This window comes from Acinonyx jubatus, chromosome B1 (assembly GCF_027475565.1).
Source record: "Acinonyx jubatus isolate Ajub_Pintada_27869175 chromosome B1, VMU_Ajub_asm_v1.0, whole genome shotgun sequence".
Classification (NCBI taxonomy): Eukaryota; Metazoa; Chordata; class Mammalia; order Carnivora; family Felidae; genus Acinonyx; species Acinonyx jubatus.
In genome coordinates this window covers 16,057,535-16,075,830 of record NC_069382.1, presented here as the reverse complement: position 1 = coordinate 16,075,830, position 18,296 = coordinate 16,057,535, and the positions used below count along the sequence as shown (strand labels likewise).

The following is an 18,296-nucleotide window of genomic DNA, read 5'->3' as shown; positions in this document are numbered from 1 at the left end:
ATGGTTCCAATTAGCATCTCTACAGTGACTTACATGTTATTAACCTGGAAAGACCCGAATCCATCTACTGAGAAGGGCTTCCCTTTCTCAATTTCACATGGAGCACTGGCTCATCTAGCCAAAGTTCCTCATGAAAGCTGAAAACTCAGAGCACTTGTGCTATCGGTGAAACATTTAGAAAGACACCGGAAGCTACCCTCCGCGAAAAATGATGAGTTTGGTGAAAAGAAATTAACAAGCTGTGTCGGTGTGCTGCACATGATCAGCCATGCCTGCTGTCTAAGTCTGTCTGTTGGTTGTTGCCATGACTACGAAAAGCCAGTGGAACCCAATGAGCTGTCTGCAGCAGTGCTGAGAGGGCCAGCCATTTTACTTATGGAAAACTGTGTGGCATATTCTGCTGAGCTTCGCCCTGGAAGAAGCATTTTCGAAAGATCCGTTCAGAGAAGAGAGAAGAAATGGGCAGGCTAGCACGCAGTTATTACGGCCAAGCATGCCCGCGAGCTGCCGTTTGGACAAGCTGTTGCCTGCTGTTCCCATGAGCTGATTGGAGAAAGTGGAAGGCAGAGCGATCATGCTGCATATCTGCTATCAGACGGCAGAAGAGGGTTTTGTCTTGGGCAGGCAAGCTTCCCCTGCAATGTTATCGCAGCTGCTCTCTAGCTGCTTATCCTGAAAACTAGTGACCCCAAAGGAGGGCGTTACCATCTGCGAACGGCGGTCCTGTGCGCGGCTGCTGCATATGAGCCGCAGGTCTGAAGAAGCAGGTGTGTGCTCCGATGGGCACCGGACTGTAACGCAGGCGGGCGCTCTCGGGTGTACCTGCTTCCTGTTAACAGATTGTTGGCTCGCAGAGAATCTGCCTACACGCTGAGACCGAGGCTGGGAAGGAGGTCCCTGCGTATCTGCTTGACTGACAGAGGTAAGCTTCTTTGCCTTTTTTTTTTTTTTTAAAGCAATGCATAACAATAATTTGGAGCAAAACTTAACCTCAAAGATTTACACTCATTGTGCTTTCTGGATTTCCCAGAGAAGCATGCACATACACACGCACTCATACACACACACACACACACACATACACACACACATTTCCATAAAATAGTGTCAGAAACACAGAGTTGTTATAGTGACTTGGGCTCCGGAAATTGTATGACAAAAAAAAAAAAAATTACAATATGCCTCGGAGTTTAAGATATTTAGTGTGGTAACAAACCATGACAGCTTGTTGTTCTGGACAGTCTTCATAACCAACAACCTTTCTACCTTATACACAATGGATCCTTTTATTCACTGTACTTTGACATATATTAAGAGAACTACATGGAAAATCAGCAGTGTGAAAATTATGGAGCATTTCCGAAGCTTCATAAGTGATTTCTTTAACAGCCCTTAACAGCACACCCACGTATACATTTCAATCAAGGAATTCCGTTCCCTATTTAGGTCACAACAGCAAGTGGATTTTGCACTTGCTTATTTTGAGCTTAGAGTCGTGGCGTGCTGTTTGATTTACTTCAGGGTAGTTGCAAAGCAAACGGTGTAGATATTGGAAGCGGCTCACGCTTCCTTTCCTAGTATCACGCATGCCACGCTAGCCCAGAGCACAACACCCCCATTGTGCTCCCCCCCCCCCCCCCCCCCGGCTCAGCATCCAAGGAAAGAAAGGAAGTGAGAGCTCTGCACTGAGTTCAAGCACGGCTATATAGTATGTGCCGGTAAACTTCTTCTATTGCCCAGTTTTTCTCCCAAACGGATAGGTTTCAGAGACAGAGACCGAAACCAAACACACTGCACACCTCCTGCAAACACTAACGTTTGCTGCGGATGTTTGTTGTCAATAGCACAGACTTTGGATTGCAGGACGAGTTGCCCCATAGTGAGTATTTCTTTGACTGAGAGTCTGAGGAACAGAGCTGTTTCTGTGCACGGAAATGGGTCGGTCAAATCAAAAGCATTGAGAAGGAAATGACCAAATAACGATTAAATTCAGTTTCAACAACATTCCTGCTTTCCCTAAGTCAACTCTATTGTTGGTCGACCAAGGTATCAGATCGTTTACAATGCTACTGAAAATATTTCATGCAAAACATTTTGTTGGAAGCTTTGAATAAAAAGCTCTACCGAAGGCTGAGGCTACCATGAAATGTAAAATAAAGAATATCTGAGAGCTCCTCCTAAGAAATGTATTTTTATTGCTTCCTTTTTCCCCAAAATACGGATGACATGGGAATCACCTTTATTAATTAAGTATAATATAATTTTTATTGCTACATATGGGCGTACGTCACCTGTTTCACAGAGACAGCAATGGCAAAAGCCCTCCAGTAAGTGACTTATAAAGTAGAGGGATAATATTTTTCAAAACTTATGTTCTAAATGTCACCGGAAGATACAAAGACACAGACTGAGCAAACTCAGTCTAGGGAATCACGTTCAAACATTTAATAGTGAGAACGAATAGGAATAATGCCTATTTGTTGCATGTGAGGCGTTGTATGGAATAAAATGGAAGTGATAGCATTGTACTCCACTCATGTTTAGCTTTCAAAGGAAAGCTACATGAACAGACTTAGTTTTGAGCTAAATTCTGTAAATAAAAATATCAGCCAAGGAAGTGTTTCTGTTACAACAGAATAAAAGGTAGAGGGAGCTTCTCTCCAATTTAATTCCTTTTAGAACTTTGCACAAAAAGAAAAAAACGCTTAGAATTAGCACAGCGAAAAGACCTGCAACAAGAAAACAATTTTGTATTCGTTTTTCTTCGAATGGCCGTGAGACGAACAATCTGCGGAATACCTCAGGTGCACCTGCTGCCGCGCCTTCTGCCTTGGCGGGGGCACCATGCGCGAGGGGACCCTTGGCTCACGGGAGGGGTGACACACAAACTTTATACCTGTGCTATTTTCCCCTACATTAATAACCTTTAAAGGCAATATGCTACAAAAGATTAGCATTCTAAGTCCACTGGTGCATGGCATATCTACACAGTTATTAATTCAACAACTTTAAGAACCACATACAGAGATGTAATACCTATCTTTCATAAACCACCCCTTAGCTTTTGTCTATTTACGTATCCTTACTTTCTGCCACTTCCCAGATCACTTGCTAGCAATATCAAATACTTTGTAATTTCCCAAATGCACTATGCCAAACTTTTTTTTTAATGTTGTTTTTTGTTTTGGTTTTTTGGAGAGAGAGAGAGGGCACGAGCAGGGAAGGGGCAGAGAGAAAGGGAGACGCAGAATCCCGAGCAGGCTCCAGGCTCTGAGCTGTCAGCACAGAGCCTGACGCCAGGGCTCCAACTCATGAACCTTGAGATCAGGACCTGAGCCAAAGCCGGACGCTTAACCGACTGAGCCACCCAGGTGCTCCACGATACCAAACTTTGGCAAAGCCTCTGTACAGCCGTTTCTTTAAATCTCCCCAAAGTGGCAGCCACCTGTCATGTATCCTTCAAAATGTAGCCAGGATGTCTCCCCAGATGCTTCCTCACTTTTCTCCTTCGCCTACATCTGAATCTTATGTCTGTAGTTCTGCTCCCTGTACCGTACTGCATCCTCGTCTCTGCTCACAGGCTCCCAGAGTTTTATTGACCCATCAATGTACTTTGCCCAGTGTCTAGAACTTGGCATTTAGTCATTGTCCTGGTAACCTCAAACTTCACTATTTTCGTATTAGTTACTGTAAATACAGACTTGATCTCAAAACAGAAAACCTATTATATATTATACTACCTTATCAGAGAAACTCAAGATATTGAAAAGTAGCAATGAGTCTCTAATTTCCCTCACGATGAAAAGATGGCTTCGGGGCCACAATGTGATAAAAGCCATAAATGTCCTATATCAGCAATTTTTGAGGAATAATTTTACAAAATGTAAACTTTAAACAGAAATGGCTTGAAAGCTTTAGTAACTAGAAGATGCTGGGTTTTTTTATTTACAGGTATTATGAATTTGCAGGGGTAAATAAGTATAGTAAGTACTCCTATTAGAAGTTCATTCTAAAATCAGACCATTTAAGATTAATATTGAATTGCTGATAATTGATAATTATAACGAAGATACTTATGGAATTATTTTTCATACTGAAGCTGGAAGAAAGTAGAGGTCATGAACTGGAAAGAGACCAAGTAATTGACATAGAACCTATAATTGCAGAATTTCTTTTAATTTTCCTAAATAAGCCTAAATGATTACTGGTAATCACTGGTTACGTTAGGCTTACATTAGGCTACAACTTGGGCTCCTGGGTGAACCTGTTAGTATCTCTGTTAATATACACATACTTCTGGTTATACAGACTTCCCACACTTTTACTATACTATATGGCATGATAATCATTTTTTTAGTTAGGCCTAAAGGTTTATAGCCTTTTTATGAAAAAGTTGACACAATGCTGTAATCAAAAATAAGAATGGATTAGGAATTTTACTAAGAAGAATTTAATGTATATTACTTTGTGTCCACAATAACCATGTTGAAAGCAAAAGTTGTATTTAATATTATATGAAATTTGTACATAAATTAGCAAAGATTAGGAAGTTTCAAATATCCAAATGTTTGAAATAGAAATCAAAATATTTAGAAAAATCACTTAAGTTCAGGTTTCTAGGGGCACCTGGGAGGCTCAGTTGAGCGACCGACTTTGGCTCAGGTGATGATATCACAGTTCATGGGTTCAAGCCCCACATTGGGCTCTGTGCTGATGGCTCAGAGCCCGGAGCCTGCTTTGGATTCTGTGTCTCCCTTTCTCTCTCTGCCCCTCCCCCCACTCACATTCTGTCTCTCTCTCTCAAAAATAAATAAACATTAAAAAATTTTTTAAAAAATTCAGGTTTCTGCACTTTTTCACATTATGATTCAGCATTGACTTTTATAATAAGTATAAAATAAATGGCAACTCTTAATTGTCATGCTGTCCTTTTAAGGCTTACTTTGGCTATCTTCTAGCTGATTTTAATGTATAGCATGCTAATTAAATAAAAGTATAAGATGACATCGGTTCTATTCATCTTAAAGAACTAAGCACATTTAATCAGCTATTTTAAATTGTCCATAGTAATTAGACTTCAGGAAACGTGATTCTGTAGTATTTCTACATCATTTTTAGTATTTTCTATTTTAAGTAAGTTATATTTTGAAGGCCTAAATTATTTATAACTACATTTGATATTAAAATGAGTCTGTTCTTGTTGCATTTTATAATAAAGTATTATAATATTTTATTGTATTAGCTATTTTCTCAAAATGTTCCCCAAACTAATGATTTCTTTATGGATATGTATACCAAATTCTAAATGATCACTGCAAAAAACTGTATGGTGATTTTCCAAATCTCTTTACCTCATTTCTGAAAAAGTTAAGACATATGCCTTTAGCCTTAAGGAAACACCTCCATAGCTACCGAGTTCCCATATTGACAATTAAGAACTCTTATTCCAGCTTAAAGTTAATTAAGACCATCTTATTTAAGTGACAGAGAACCAGCAAAGACAAGTTTCCTTGTTCGTGGTGTTTTTTTTTTTTTTCTTAAGTTTTAACAGCATGACATAGCCATCTGGAACTATACTTTCTTGTCTCCTAGTCTTCAACACAGAAATGTCTATTTCACCAGCTAGGAATTTTAGCCAAAAGACAGTGGTTTCCACCTTCCCCATGCAGGTCAGGTAGGCATATGTCTAGCGTTGATAATGCACCTTTAAAAAGCATTACTTAGGGGCGCCTGGGTGGCGCAGTCGGTTAAGCGTCCGACTTCAGCTCAGGTCACGATCTCGCGGTCCGTGATGTTCGAGCCCCGCGTCAGGCTCTGGGCTGATGGCTCGGAGCCTGGAGCCTGTTTCCGATTCTGTGTCTCCCTCTCTCTCTGCCCCTCGCCCGTTCATGCTCTGTCTCTCTCTGTCCCAAAAATAAAATAAAAAACGTTGAAAAAAAATTTAAAAAAAAATAAAAAGCATTATTTGAAAGAAAAACAAAAAGGTTTTCGCTTTTCTTAAATCTAACTAAAGATCTCACTTTCAAGGGAAATTTTCCTACCCCCCCAAAATAATAATAACATAGCAATATTATCATTATAGTTCCTAATTTATTTTTACATCCATGTTACAATTTAAGGAAAATTTATTTTTAATCAAGTATAGTATCTGAAAGTTTCAGTGCTTGTTAAAATTTGTATGGTTGTCTACTTTTTATTTTTTTTTAATTTTTTTTTCAACGTTTATTTATTTTTGGGACAGAGAGAGACAGAGCATGAACGGCGGAGGGGCAGAGGGAGAGGGAGACACAGAATCGGAAACAGGCTCCAGGCTCCGAGCCATCAGCCCGGAGCCCGACGCGGGGCTCGAACTCACGGACTGCGAGATCGTGACCTGGCTGAAGTCGGATGCTTAACCGACTGCGCCACCCAGGCACCCCTGTTGTCTACTTTTTAAATGCTTTACTTTCTATTTAACCTAGACATTCAATCTTTTGACTTTGTTTATGTTTTCTCAATTGTCAGCATAAATTGCGAATCAAAAATATTTTATTGTGATCAATTATATCCTCATTGATCGGAGAGTGAGTCCAACCAATGTAATAATAATTCTTCATTTTGGATTCTTTTCCTAATAATTTTTTTTCAGGAATGTGAGGAACAGCCTAAAACCTGCAGGCTCTAAACCTCCTGATGTTCTCTTCAGAACAGTGGTTAAAAGGCTCCGCCATAAGGAATCCAAAAAACGACAGCAAAAATAAGCTTGTAACCAAGCTTTGCAGCACTTGTTAAAATTCTCTAAGAGTGCAAGCAGGGAATGGCATGAGGAATGGTGTTTTTGTTTTAATGCACAGAAAAAGCATCTGCAAGTGAGACATTCTAAAGAATTATTATCGGCCATGCTGTAGAGAACGTATCTGTGTAAATAGTCATCCTGTCCTCCTCTAAAAAGTTGAAGTCCCTGTACCGTCTTCTAAGTGGGGAAAGTTAGCTTCTTGAAAGACATTTGCCCTCTATGAAGGTGACCATGGTAGAGACAGCAGCCCTTTGATCAAAACAAAACAAAACTGAAAACAAAACATGCACATGCCTTTGACTTTGTGGGGAATCATCTACCATCTGGTGACAAGTCAGCTACTTCTGGCTCTTTAGACTGTAGTAATATCAGGTCATAATGCTTTATAAGGTTTCCTACACCTAACATTACTAATCCAGAAAAGCAACACTTGGTGGCTTAAAAGGGAGCTATTTCGTAGATTATCAAGATGCCTTCACATCTAAGTGTTTCAATTCTCTGTGTTTAAGTTAACAAAGGAAAAAATATTGGGTAACAATTTCATCCGTCCTGGGCTAATTGTGTCATCTGGTGAACAGTTTGAGCCCTCTCTGAAACGAGTGTACCTAATCTGTCAGATACATAATTGCAGTATAGTAAATATTATATACTATATCCTGTGGGGATAAGCAACTTCTAAAAGCATTTGCCTCTCAATATCTAGATGTAAAAATTTACCTGGCATAGCATTATTAGTAGCAAGGATGATTACCAGTAGTGAAGATTAAAAAAAACCTGATAACCACTTAGTTGTTCTGGAACGGTGTGAATAAACTTGCGTTGTTTGGTATACCTTGAGCACTGGCTTGAACTGTTTAGGTAGCAGAAGTCAACGAGGGCGCAGAAAGTAGCTAGAGCTAGCAGGAGGAAGAGGGCCAGGTTGCTTGGGCAGAGTGAGTTACAGGGAAAACGCGGCTTGCTTTAGAAGAGCGGCTAGAACATTGCAGGCATGCAGCAAACAGGTCAATATATGAAATATTCAGTCAGTATTTGTTGAATGATAAATGGCTCATAGTGATCAGTTCTTCCCCGTGTTGTGCTAATGCTGCCTGAATTCAGAGACAAAGTAATAATTTACAACAACTATGATTTTTCTGAAATCATAAAATAAAATGACATAAATAAATAGAAACATTTAACATAAATAAAAAACATCACAATTTTAGAAAATGCTATTACTTTAAAAATTAAATTACAGTCTTCCTGGTGAGAAGCACCGTATTTAAGAATTCTATAAAACAAGAGTGGAACCAGAAGCTTAGATAAAGCTCGAATGTAACACATCGTTTGGCGAATAATTCAGACCAAGAAAAACTGATTTCTACTCTTCACTTTCTTAAAGCCTCTGGTTATAATCGCATTCATCAAGCAATATGACCACCTAAAGTTAAATTTTTCTTTTTTAAATAAGCCTAAGAGAGAAAGTTTAAACCTAAAATTACAAAATTTAAGATCTTTATTTTAAGGCTTTAAAATACAGTTAAATAGAGGAGCACCTGGGTGGCTCAGTCGGGTAAGTGTCTGACCATCTCGGGACATGATCTCATGGTTCATGAGTGTGAGTCCCACGTCGGGCTCTGTGCTGACAGCTCAGAGCCTGGAGCCTGCTTTCGATTCTGTGTCTCCCTCTCTCTCTGCCGCTGCTGCTCACACCATCTCCCTCTCTCTCAAAAATAGATAAACATTAAAAAAAAAAAAAAAAAAAAACTATTCTCTATATAGTTAAATAGAGAATTCAGGATAGAAAAAGGGATCAGTCTGGGAGATATTTTCAATTTAAAAACTGTAAGAGCTGAGGGGAGCGTGGGTGGCTTAGTCGGTTAAGTGTCCCACTTTGGCTCAGGTCATGACCTCACGGTTCATGGGTTTGAGTCCCACGTGGGGCTCTGTGCTGACAGCTCAGCACCTGGAGCCTGCTTTGCATTCTGTGTCTCCCTCTCTCTCTGACCCTCCCCTACTTGTGCTCTGTCTCTGTCTTTCAAAAATAAATAAACGTTAGAAAGTTAAAAAAAAAAACAAACATAAGAGCTGGAAGACTTTACACGGTAATCAAAATATCTGCTTCTGATTAAACCTAAGAACACAATAAAAACCCAAACAACCAGATTCCAATAAACTACAGAAAAAATTATTCAATTTCTTCAATCCAAAAGATGTTGATAATATCAAATTGTATAGAGTTTAGTCTGTGTTAGGTACTATCCCAAGAGCTTTACACATGTTACCTTGTAATGAAGGATCTGGGAAATTACAAAACTTCCGAGGTGATTTTAATTGGAATTTTCCAGAAGTATTCAAATGATCTTAAATTACTTCCCAAAGAGAGATTTAATAAACAACACATTGAGTTGCTACTTCTTAGATGCTCTCATCCCACTTTGTACACTATATTTCTTTTATTTCATTTTTATGAAGTTTTTGTATATGTCTAATCTTTCTGTGCAAAAGTAAACTCCATGAGAGAGCAACAGAGTTTTATTTCTATTTTTACCACCATCATCTTGTCACACGTATGACCAAGAGTAAATTAAGTAAAGGATGATTAGCCCAAATAGGCAGTTATATCACATGTTAACAAATAATATTCACACCAAAGAAAATGGATGTAGTCAAATTAATATATACTGTCTGTTATTCCATGTAACCTCCATCATGAGAGGGGCACCTGGGCTCAGTCGGTTAAGCGTCCAACTCCAGATTTCAGTTCAGGTCATGATCTCATGGTTCGTGAGTTCAAGCCCTACATTGGACTCTGTGCCGACAGTGCGGAGCCTGCTTGGGATTCTCTCTCACTCTCTCTCTCTGTCTCTCTCTCTCTCTCTCTGTCCCTCCCCCACTCATGTTTGCTCTCTCTCTCTCTAAAAATAAACAAACTTTCAAGAAAGAAAAAAAAACATCATGAGAAAATTAATTCAGTCCGCACATCCTTAGTGTTTGTTTGCTTCTTTGTTTTGTTTTTTGAATTGTTTGGTTGGTTTTGGTTAGAATGTTTTTCATGTAAAACACTCAGTTAAATGTCAGAACAATCCTTTTTAAGTCATCAGACTCCTCAACAGAGGAAACACAATCTAAAATGATCTGGCTCATTTAAACCACTGTAGACTTCTTCCCTGATGTAACCTCCTAAACAACCTAACTATATGTTAGTTGTCTATGACAGTCAAGAAAACAATAAAAATGTAGGAAAGCATAGCTACCTCCTTTACCGTAAAAACCATTATTCATTTGTTAAAAATATATCTGTTTTGGGAAAAGGGCTTTTTTAGGTCAGTAATTCAGATGAATGGTAATGTACCCTGAATTCTTTGAAACTGACTTTATTTAGAAACATGACTTTTTACATGATATGTGGTCTGAAAGCTGATTATATCACTGGCTTCCTTTCTACCAGAGATTTAATTTTATAAGACTAACATAACTGATTGACTTCTGTAATAATGACTTTTTTCTTGAATTAAAAAAACAAACAACTTCCTTCTGCAGTTCACAAAGGGTTTTGAACACATTTTAAATTATTTTCTAGATTTATTGGCAGCAGAGAGGACTTCCATCGCCCTCATTATATAAATAAAAGCAAATGACAATCAAAGCCCTAAACAATCTAGTTTAGTTTGAAAATCACCGTCCTTTGACACAAAGTCCCAAAGGTCCCTTCAGGGCGACATGCGCCTCATATATTGGCAGTTCTCTGGTAAAATAATTGAACTTGATCCATATATTATCACATGGTGCATTAATGCATTATAATCATTTTGAAGGCTACATTTTGCTTCCTTTGAAATGAACTGGGAAAACATACCCTCAAACCTCTGGTTCACTCTTCTTGGCACTGATATTTCACTATGCAACTGTCAAGAACTAAAAGATTATGATCATAAAATTATGTTTCCTGGGGAATGTTCCATTCACGAACTGCCTCATTCCCAGACTCCTCAGTCATTTTATTGCATTTCGCTTCTGAGTCTGTGAGAAGAGATGCTAGGCTTCTACCATCCAGATTAAAACCGGAAAGAGGAGCGAGCAGGAGCTTCTGAACTAGGACCTAAAAGGACCCTGGTCCTCCAAGTATTTGTTATCAGATGGGGTCATGCAACCAACTTCTGAGTTTAGCAGAAATTAGTGGAAGTATTGGTTTGAAATCTTCATGTTCTGATTTCCAACCAAAAGCAAAGCAGTTTTGAGAAATCTCTATGCATTCTATCTAATGCATCTCCGAGAGTGAGAATATTTTATCTTGGCCAAACAGAATGGTCAAATTATTAATTGATCAGTGTATTCTTTTGGGAAATAAAGTCAGAATTTCATCCGGCAAGTATAATGCCACATGACAAATGATTTTAAAATTATCATCAAATTATATTTGGCCAATAAATACAACAGAGCCACGAGTTTCTAACTGCCAAGAGGAGCGGAATATCTGGAGCCAGTCACCCTTTCCTGTAGATGGGCTTGACCATACACTGACAAGTTCTCTAACTCTTCTCCTTCCAGACTTTTAAAGATTGCTGTCTCGATTGTACGTTAGTATAAGTTAGCTAGTCACATCCTTTCCAATTTTACCTGATACTGAAAAGGAGGCTTTGTTGGGGGAAAGCAGAGAATGAGAAATCCGCAGTTCTGCGTATGACTTAAGGAGAGAACAGAGCCAAGTTTACTATGATGTCAAAGTTGTACTTGTCCATTTTAAAATGGTTTTTGAGTTTTCATATCATTCATTTATGGCACACCCATCAAGGACCTACCATGAGTTTATGCTGAATGAAAAGATAAGAAAATGATCCAGAAAGCCATTAAAAGAGCTTACAGTGCAGTGAAAGAGAGAAGACAAGAACTCTAATTTGCTATCATTGAAGACAGAAGGTGCTAAAGTGCTGTAAGGGGGATATAATCAATGCATTTATCCATTCTTTCAAACAGACACACAAAAGCTACTTTTATACAATGAAGAGGTAGAACCTCTGTCTCAAAAGATAAAGTTCTAGAGATGGTAATAACCAGCTCAGGGAAGGAAGGAAGTTTTCTGAGAATCAGGGAAGATGATTTAGAGAAAATTATATTTCAAATAGGACTTGAATGAGGTGGGATTTCAACAATTACTCAGAAAAACAAGCTTTGTAGGCATCAAGAATTGTTTCACTCAACTAACATGTAGTTCTCACCTGCTCGCTCGCTGCTTGAGCATAATTGCGTTGTCTGCACAACCAGTCTCTGAGGTATATACTATCATTGCCATTTTACATGAGAAAGGAAGAAACTGAGGCTTAGTGAAATGCCCACTGGATTTCATTCTTATGAGTCAGTTGCTGACTTTGAGGAGTGTTTCATTCCAATGCAGGGATAGAGGCATATCAAAAGATTAAGAAGTGAGTATTTTTAAGGATGTGGAAGTAAACAATACAGCTAGGAAATACATGGAGAAGAGTCCAGCTGATACAGTAGAAAGAAAAGGGGAGGAAGGAAGAGAAATGAGGAAATTTGTGGCAGGGAGGAGCTAAGCCTGTTCATAGCTATGGACAAAGCTCCAGCAGAAGAGGGGGAAGATGCAAAAGAAAGTGTCTACTCCAGGAACAAGACCCCAGAGGGGTTAGAGAAGGCAGGTAAGACCCAAGGACAAGGGATAGCCCAGCCTCAAAGGGAGTTGGGGAGCCTGGGGCCTGGGAGTAGTAGAGGTAATGGAGTAGGTGGGGCCATTCCCTGAGAGCTATGAGAAGGTTGAAGAAGTTCACAAGGAGAGACTTCGTCACCCTGAGGTATGGGTAAGGTCCAATGATGCAAGTGAGGTGGAGGAGGAACCTGGTCCCATCCACAGTGGAGAATCAACAGAGACACACGGAAAATGGAGTAAAAGCCAATGGACTGAGAGCCAGCAGTTGAGGGCGTATCGGGCAGAGCACTGTCTCACACACTCTCCTCCTGTATACCCCGGCACAAAATGTCTAAAGACACATTTTAAAAAAATTATTAATATAAATGGCTATGACTTTGAATGGCCAGTGTAGGTGATATTTTTCTGATCCAGTCTTTTTAGCAGGAAGTGGTATGTCGCAGGCTGGGGCTGGTGTTTAAAAGCATGGATTTCACTCATACAGTGCTGGGTGGGATTCTCGGTTCTGCAGTCTGCTTACGGTGAAGACGGCCAAGGTATAAAACCTCCCTGCAACGTGATTTTCTCATCTAAAATGAGCATACCGAATGTTAAAGACACCTACATTGTACACAGCACAACGACTGAAATAGAGGAGGGTTCCATGTCAACCACTACTGTTGGCTTTAGTTGTTCACGGATTAGAACTATATTGTAAGAATCTCCTAATTTCTGTGGTCCCGTTACTAGCTCTGAGTGCTCTAAAGTCTTTGGAAGCCACGCACGTGTGTGTGTTTGAAGGGACATGACCAAAGCTACTTTTCAGGGAGATCCTCGTTTGCCCCATCAGGGTACGAAGTCTCAGCCTCATGGATCTCAGGCCCACCTTCTAATGCTCATTCATCAGTTGATCAATTCAGGGTGGTAAAAAGATACGGAATTTAAGAGGAATCAGGTAACTGGGTAGATGATGAAGCCATTAACCAAAATGGGAGTGGAGAAGAGTTTTTGTGGGGTTTTTTTGGCTTTGTTTTTTTATATAAGGGAGAAGATATTTGGACATGTAGGACTGGGTACATTTGTTGGAAATATCTAGACGAAGGTGCCTAAAGTAAGCAGCTAGAAATTCCATTTTAGCTATCAGGAAAGTGAAGGAAAACCTGAAACAAATTTGAACCTCAGATACAGCCTAATTCAAGACAGGAATGGACAGATTACCTCTACCAATATTATATTATATTATTACCTCCACTAATATTATGTAGTATTAAAGCCATTTTTTCTGATTATAACATTTTTAATTAATAAAAGATTACAATGATGTCTTTTTAGCCACTCTGCAGGAAAAGATCCACATTTCAAAGAGTGGCTTTTGCGGGTGAGAGGGGGGCATCTGGGTGGCTCAGTCAGTTAAGTGTCCGACTGTTGATTTCAGCTCAGGTCATGATCTGATGGCCCGGTGGGATTGAGCCCTGCATTGGGCTCTATGCTGACAGTACAGAGCCTGCTTGGGATTCGCTCTCTCCCACTCTCTCTGCCCCTCTCCTGTTTGCACAAACTCTCTCTCAAAATAAATAAACTTTTTCAAAAAGTAATATTTTTTAAGCCATTGAACATGGTTGCTTAGTATACTTAAGTTAAAATATTTAAATTGCCTCCACCAGTTTTTTTCCACATATCTTCACGCATGAATTTTAAAAGTGAGTACTAATTTTTAAAATTTTTTTGTTTAAAAAAAAAGAAGTGAAATCTTACTGGACTAAATGCAGTTGTTGAGAAGAAAGAATGTAAATTAATGACCACCAGCATATTAGGCAAATTTTATTTTATGGAGTCTAGTATTGAGCAAAAGTGATTTTTTTCTATTAAAGTCACAAGTGCGACCAATTTAACGTCCTTGGGAAATATAAATAAAAATTAAAAAGGTAAATTATCTCCAAAACTTTTGTGAAGATTAAGTGGCTTATGCATGTTAATAGGTTGTTCATGCCTATTGAACAGGGCCTGGCATATAGAAGGCGCTCAAGAAGTGTTTGCAAGTATTTTTTTAATGTTTTATTTTTATTTCTGAGAGAGAGAGAGAGTGTGAGTGGGGCAGGAGCCGAGAGGGTGGGGGGGGTGAGGGGAAAAAGAGGATCCAAAATGGGCTCTGCACTGACAGCAGCGAGCCGATGAGGGGCTCAAACTCACAAACCATGAGATCATGACCTGAGCCGAAGTTGGATGCTCAGCTGACTGAGCCACCCAGGTGCCCCCGCAAGTATTATCATCATTCTTATAGAACTCAGTTAAACAGAAAGGCAAGTGCTGTGCACCATTGACTGTCCAGGCTAACCCAGTTTAGTGGTGACCAGTGGGAGTCACAGCTTTTGAGGATGCTTCAGTCTTCAGGGACAAGGGAAGGGATGCTAATAATCATGCAGCATCACGAGTGCCAAGACAGAGGGGCAAAGAGTCACAGTAGGTGTGAATGATCCACCCGATGATTTCAGAAGTGTGCATGGCTCACAGGGAGGTTGTGGATCGAGAGAAAAACATGTGCGAATGAAAAGACAAAAAAAAAGAAAAAAGAGGTTAGAGTGGAAGAGAGCCAAAGCATAAGAGACTCTTAAAAACTGCGAACAAACTGAGGGTTGATGCGGGGTGGGAGGGAGGAGAGGGTAGGTGATGGGTATTGAGGAGGGCACCTGTTGGGATGAGCACTGGGTGTTGTATGGAAACCAATTTGACAATAAACTTCATATATTGAAGGAAAAAAAAAAAGAAAAGACATGAAAGAACACTGGAGATGGGTTGATGGGTCTTGGATGTGGGAACAATCGGGAGACGAGGGTCTGGTGTGCTGTGGGGTCAGCAAGATGGGTTTTGCTGTTACATGACTGGATTTCACTTCTAGCTCTGTGATGGCTAATTGAGTATGTGGGAACAAGTCCCTCCGCCCCTCTAGACCTCTATTTTGCTATTTGTAGAGTAGAGATACTAGCACACGCCTGTGAGGATGATCATTAGAGTTAAATGAGATTATTGTAAATGAGGGCATAGCGCCTGCCTCATCAGAAACACTGGAGGAATGGTAGCCACACCTATTCTTATCACCAATATCAGAATCAGCCTCATGCTAAGTAGTTTGAATAATTTTTTTTTTTTTTAGTTTACTTATTTATTTTGAGAGAGAGAGAAAGAGAATGAATCCCAAGCAGTCTCCACTCTGTCAGCACAGAGCCCCATGGCAGGGCTTAATCTCACAAACCCTGAGATCATGACCTGAGCCGAAATCAGGAGTCGGACGCCTAACCGACTGAGCCACCTAGGTGCCCCTAAGTAGTTTGGATTAATTCTGTAGAAAACTAAAACCACCATTGGAGATTCTTTAATTGGGGAAAAGTAATGCTCATGTTTGTGTGTAAAAAAAGATAGAACTGTTAACAGTATATCAAATTAAATAAAAAGAACGAGAAATGATTAGAGAGAGACAGTTTCAATACCTCAGGCAAGATAAAAACAGACATGAACTAAAGTGGGAGTCAGGGAGGAAAGAGTGAGGGATTTATTCAGCCAAGAGTACGATGTATCAGTCGCTTCCTAAGTGTTTAGTATGCACTTAAGACAGTGACTGCAAACAGTCTTAAAAATAGGCAATTTTAATTCAGTGTGGTATTGCATTAATAGAGATGTGGGATGTGCACAGGATCTTCTTGGTGGAGGAGCTCATGAGGCATCCCTGAGGAAGTGTTGGGGGCTAAAGAATACGTGGACATTCATCTTGGAATGTTCAGAGCCCTCCATGAGGAAGGAACAGGATGTGCAAAAGCACAGAGGCAAGAAGGACGTGTTCCTAGGGCTAATAGTTCTTGGTATGACCAGAATGCAGGGTGCCCGATATGGAGAGATAGAAAATAAAACTGGACAAGCAGACAAGAGCCAGATTGTAATGTAATTGTGTCACATTGAGTTAGATGAGAAGGCACTGAAAGATTTCAATCAAGAAAGTGAAATAATGAGATTTCCATTATAAAATGTCTAGCGGTATAAAAGGATGCAGGTGAGACCCAGTGACACAAGGATACCAGACAGAGGGATAGAGCAAACTACAGGAAGAAAGGCCAAAAGCCCCAGCTGGGATAGGACACTAGGTCTGGAGAGAAAGTGCTGGAACCAAGAGAAATGGAGAAAGAATCAATAGTACTTAATATTCACTTGGGGGTGAGGGCAGGGGTATAGCTTGAACTCTAGTTTTCGGTCTTGGGAAAGTCATATACTTGAGGAAAAGTATATTTAGGGGAGACTTTTTGAGAGTTTTTGAGATGGAGATACAAGTGGGACATCTCAGTAGAGTAGTTCAAAACATGGTTTTTAAAAACAGGAGATTTAGACTGATAGGAAAAAAAAAATTAACCTGCAAACTGAAAAGCCACATATAAATTTAAATTTTCGAAGAGCCCCATTAAAAAAGGGTAAAAAGAAACAGATGACCTCAATTTTATAATATATTGTATGTAACCCAATATATCCAAAGATTTCAGTAAGTAATCAGTACTAAGAAAAAGTAATGACTTATTTTACAATCGTGTGGTCCCTGTAAGAGTACACACAGCACAGCTCTTGACCTTTAGAGCCAGTGCAAAAGATGTCTATTTGAGAACCAGAATAAAAATCTGAAGTTGCAAATGAAAGAGAGCTTATTAGGTGCGGGGGCGGGGGGGGGTGGAGGTGGGGGTAGAGGAGGAGTAAAGAGAGTTTACACAGTGGCAGAAGAGAGGGAGAAAGTACCACAGTTGCCCTAGACCTTGCTTTTCTATCTTTTAAGGATATGAGCTAAGAGATTAGAGTCTCAGAAAATTGGAGAGACTTGGATTATTTCTGCTGAACTTTTCTACAAGCAGGAACGTCTACATAATATGCAGAGCCTAGTGCAAGATTAAAATGTGAGACCCCCTCATTCAAAAATTACTAATAATTTCAAGATGATTACCACAGAGTATTAAACCCAGCCTGTGGCCCTTCGAAGGATAGGGTCAGGGGCAAATACTCAGATAAGAGGCCTGAGAAGCCCACACTGCACACAGCCTGCATTTTTATGCATCATGCGTGAACACTTGCCTTCTGTGAATCAGATTCAATGCATTTAATAAGATGACTAGTGACATGATACTAGATGTCTAGTGACATCTAGTATAGATGATAATAGATGACTAGTGACATGGAATATCACTACTTGCAGCCACTCTTCCTGGCTTGAGGAAAAGCAGGTTCTTTCCAGGCCGGGGGGGGGTGGGGTGCTTGGGATGCATGAGTCCTGCTGTACGCTTCCCATAAACACACACACAGGCCAGGAGCTCGATCATGCCGCAACATCATCACCCCAATCCTTGCATCATGTTGAGGGCGCCTACAGAGCCCCCAACCTAGTAGGTATCTGGCAGTCCTCATTATTATTTTGCCTTCTAGAAAACCCTTTTTTCCCACCCCTTCTCATGATAAGAGAGTGTCTATCATGGAAGTCTACAGATTGAGCCTCCTCAGAAAATGGGAGGAACGCTGGACCAAGGAAACATACCGGAAATTTCCTCAAATGAGCAGAATACCAAAGGTTGGGGCGGGGGGGTGCACATTCGCAGATCTAGTTCCAGGCTGATGCTTGAAGGTGTATTATTTGATTTTTTTTTTAATTGAGAGCTTTCTGTGAATGAAAGTCCCTCTACCTTAAACTGTAAATCTAATGACAAATTTCAGACTCTCTGTAGCACACGATATATGAAAGCAGCGGTCTACCTCATCGAATAGCACCAAAGACCAAAATGGCGCTAGATACTCACAAATGTTAGTGTGCCCCCCCCCACTCCTCGCTCCAGTCCAGACTCCTCCTTCTTCCTCCCCCATGTGTCTCTCCATGCTCCT

At 40.0% G+C, this 18,296-nt stretch overlaps 2 protein-coding genes across 5 annotated transcripts in view; one reads left to right on the top strand and one right to left on the bottom strand.

The window, feature by feature from the left end:
- CB1H4orf47 (chromosome B1 C4orf47 homolog) overlaps positions 1 to 18,296 on the bottom strand; it is a 533,217-nt gene that overhangs the window by 153,354 nt on the left and 361,567 nt on the right. The window lies entirely within an intron of this gene.
- The window catches only part of SORBS2 (sorbin and SH3 domain containing 2), a 221,302-nt gene continuing 203,354 nt past the window's right edge, over positions 349 to 18,296 (top strand). For 2 of the 4 annotated variants that reach the window (XM_053216307.1, XM_027077169.2), the window contains exon 1: positions 356 to 922. The gene's annotated coding sequence lies outside the window, so the exon portion shown is untranslated. Of the gene's footprint in view, positions 923 to 18,296 lie in introns of all 4 variants that reach the window. The other 2 variants (XM_053216306.1, XM_015080392.3) reach the window with 2 other exon arrangements.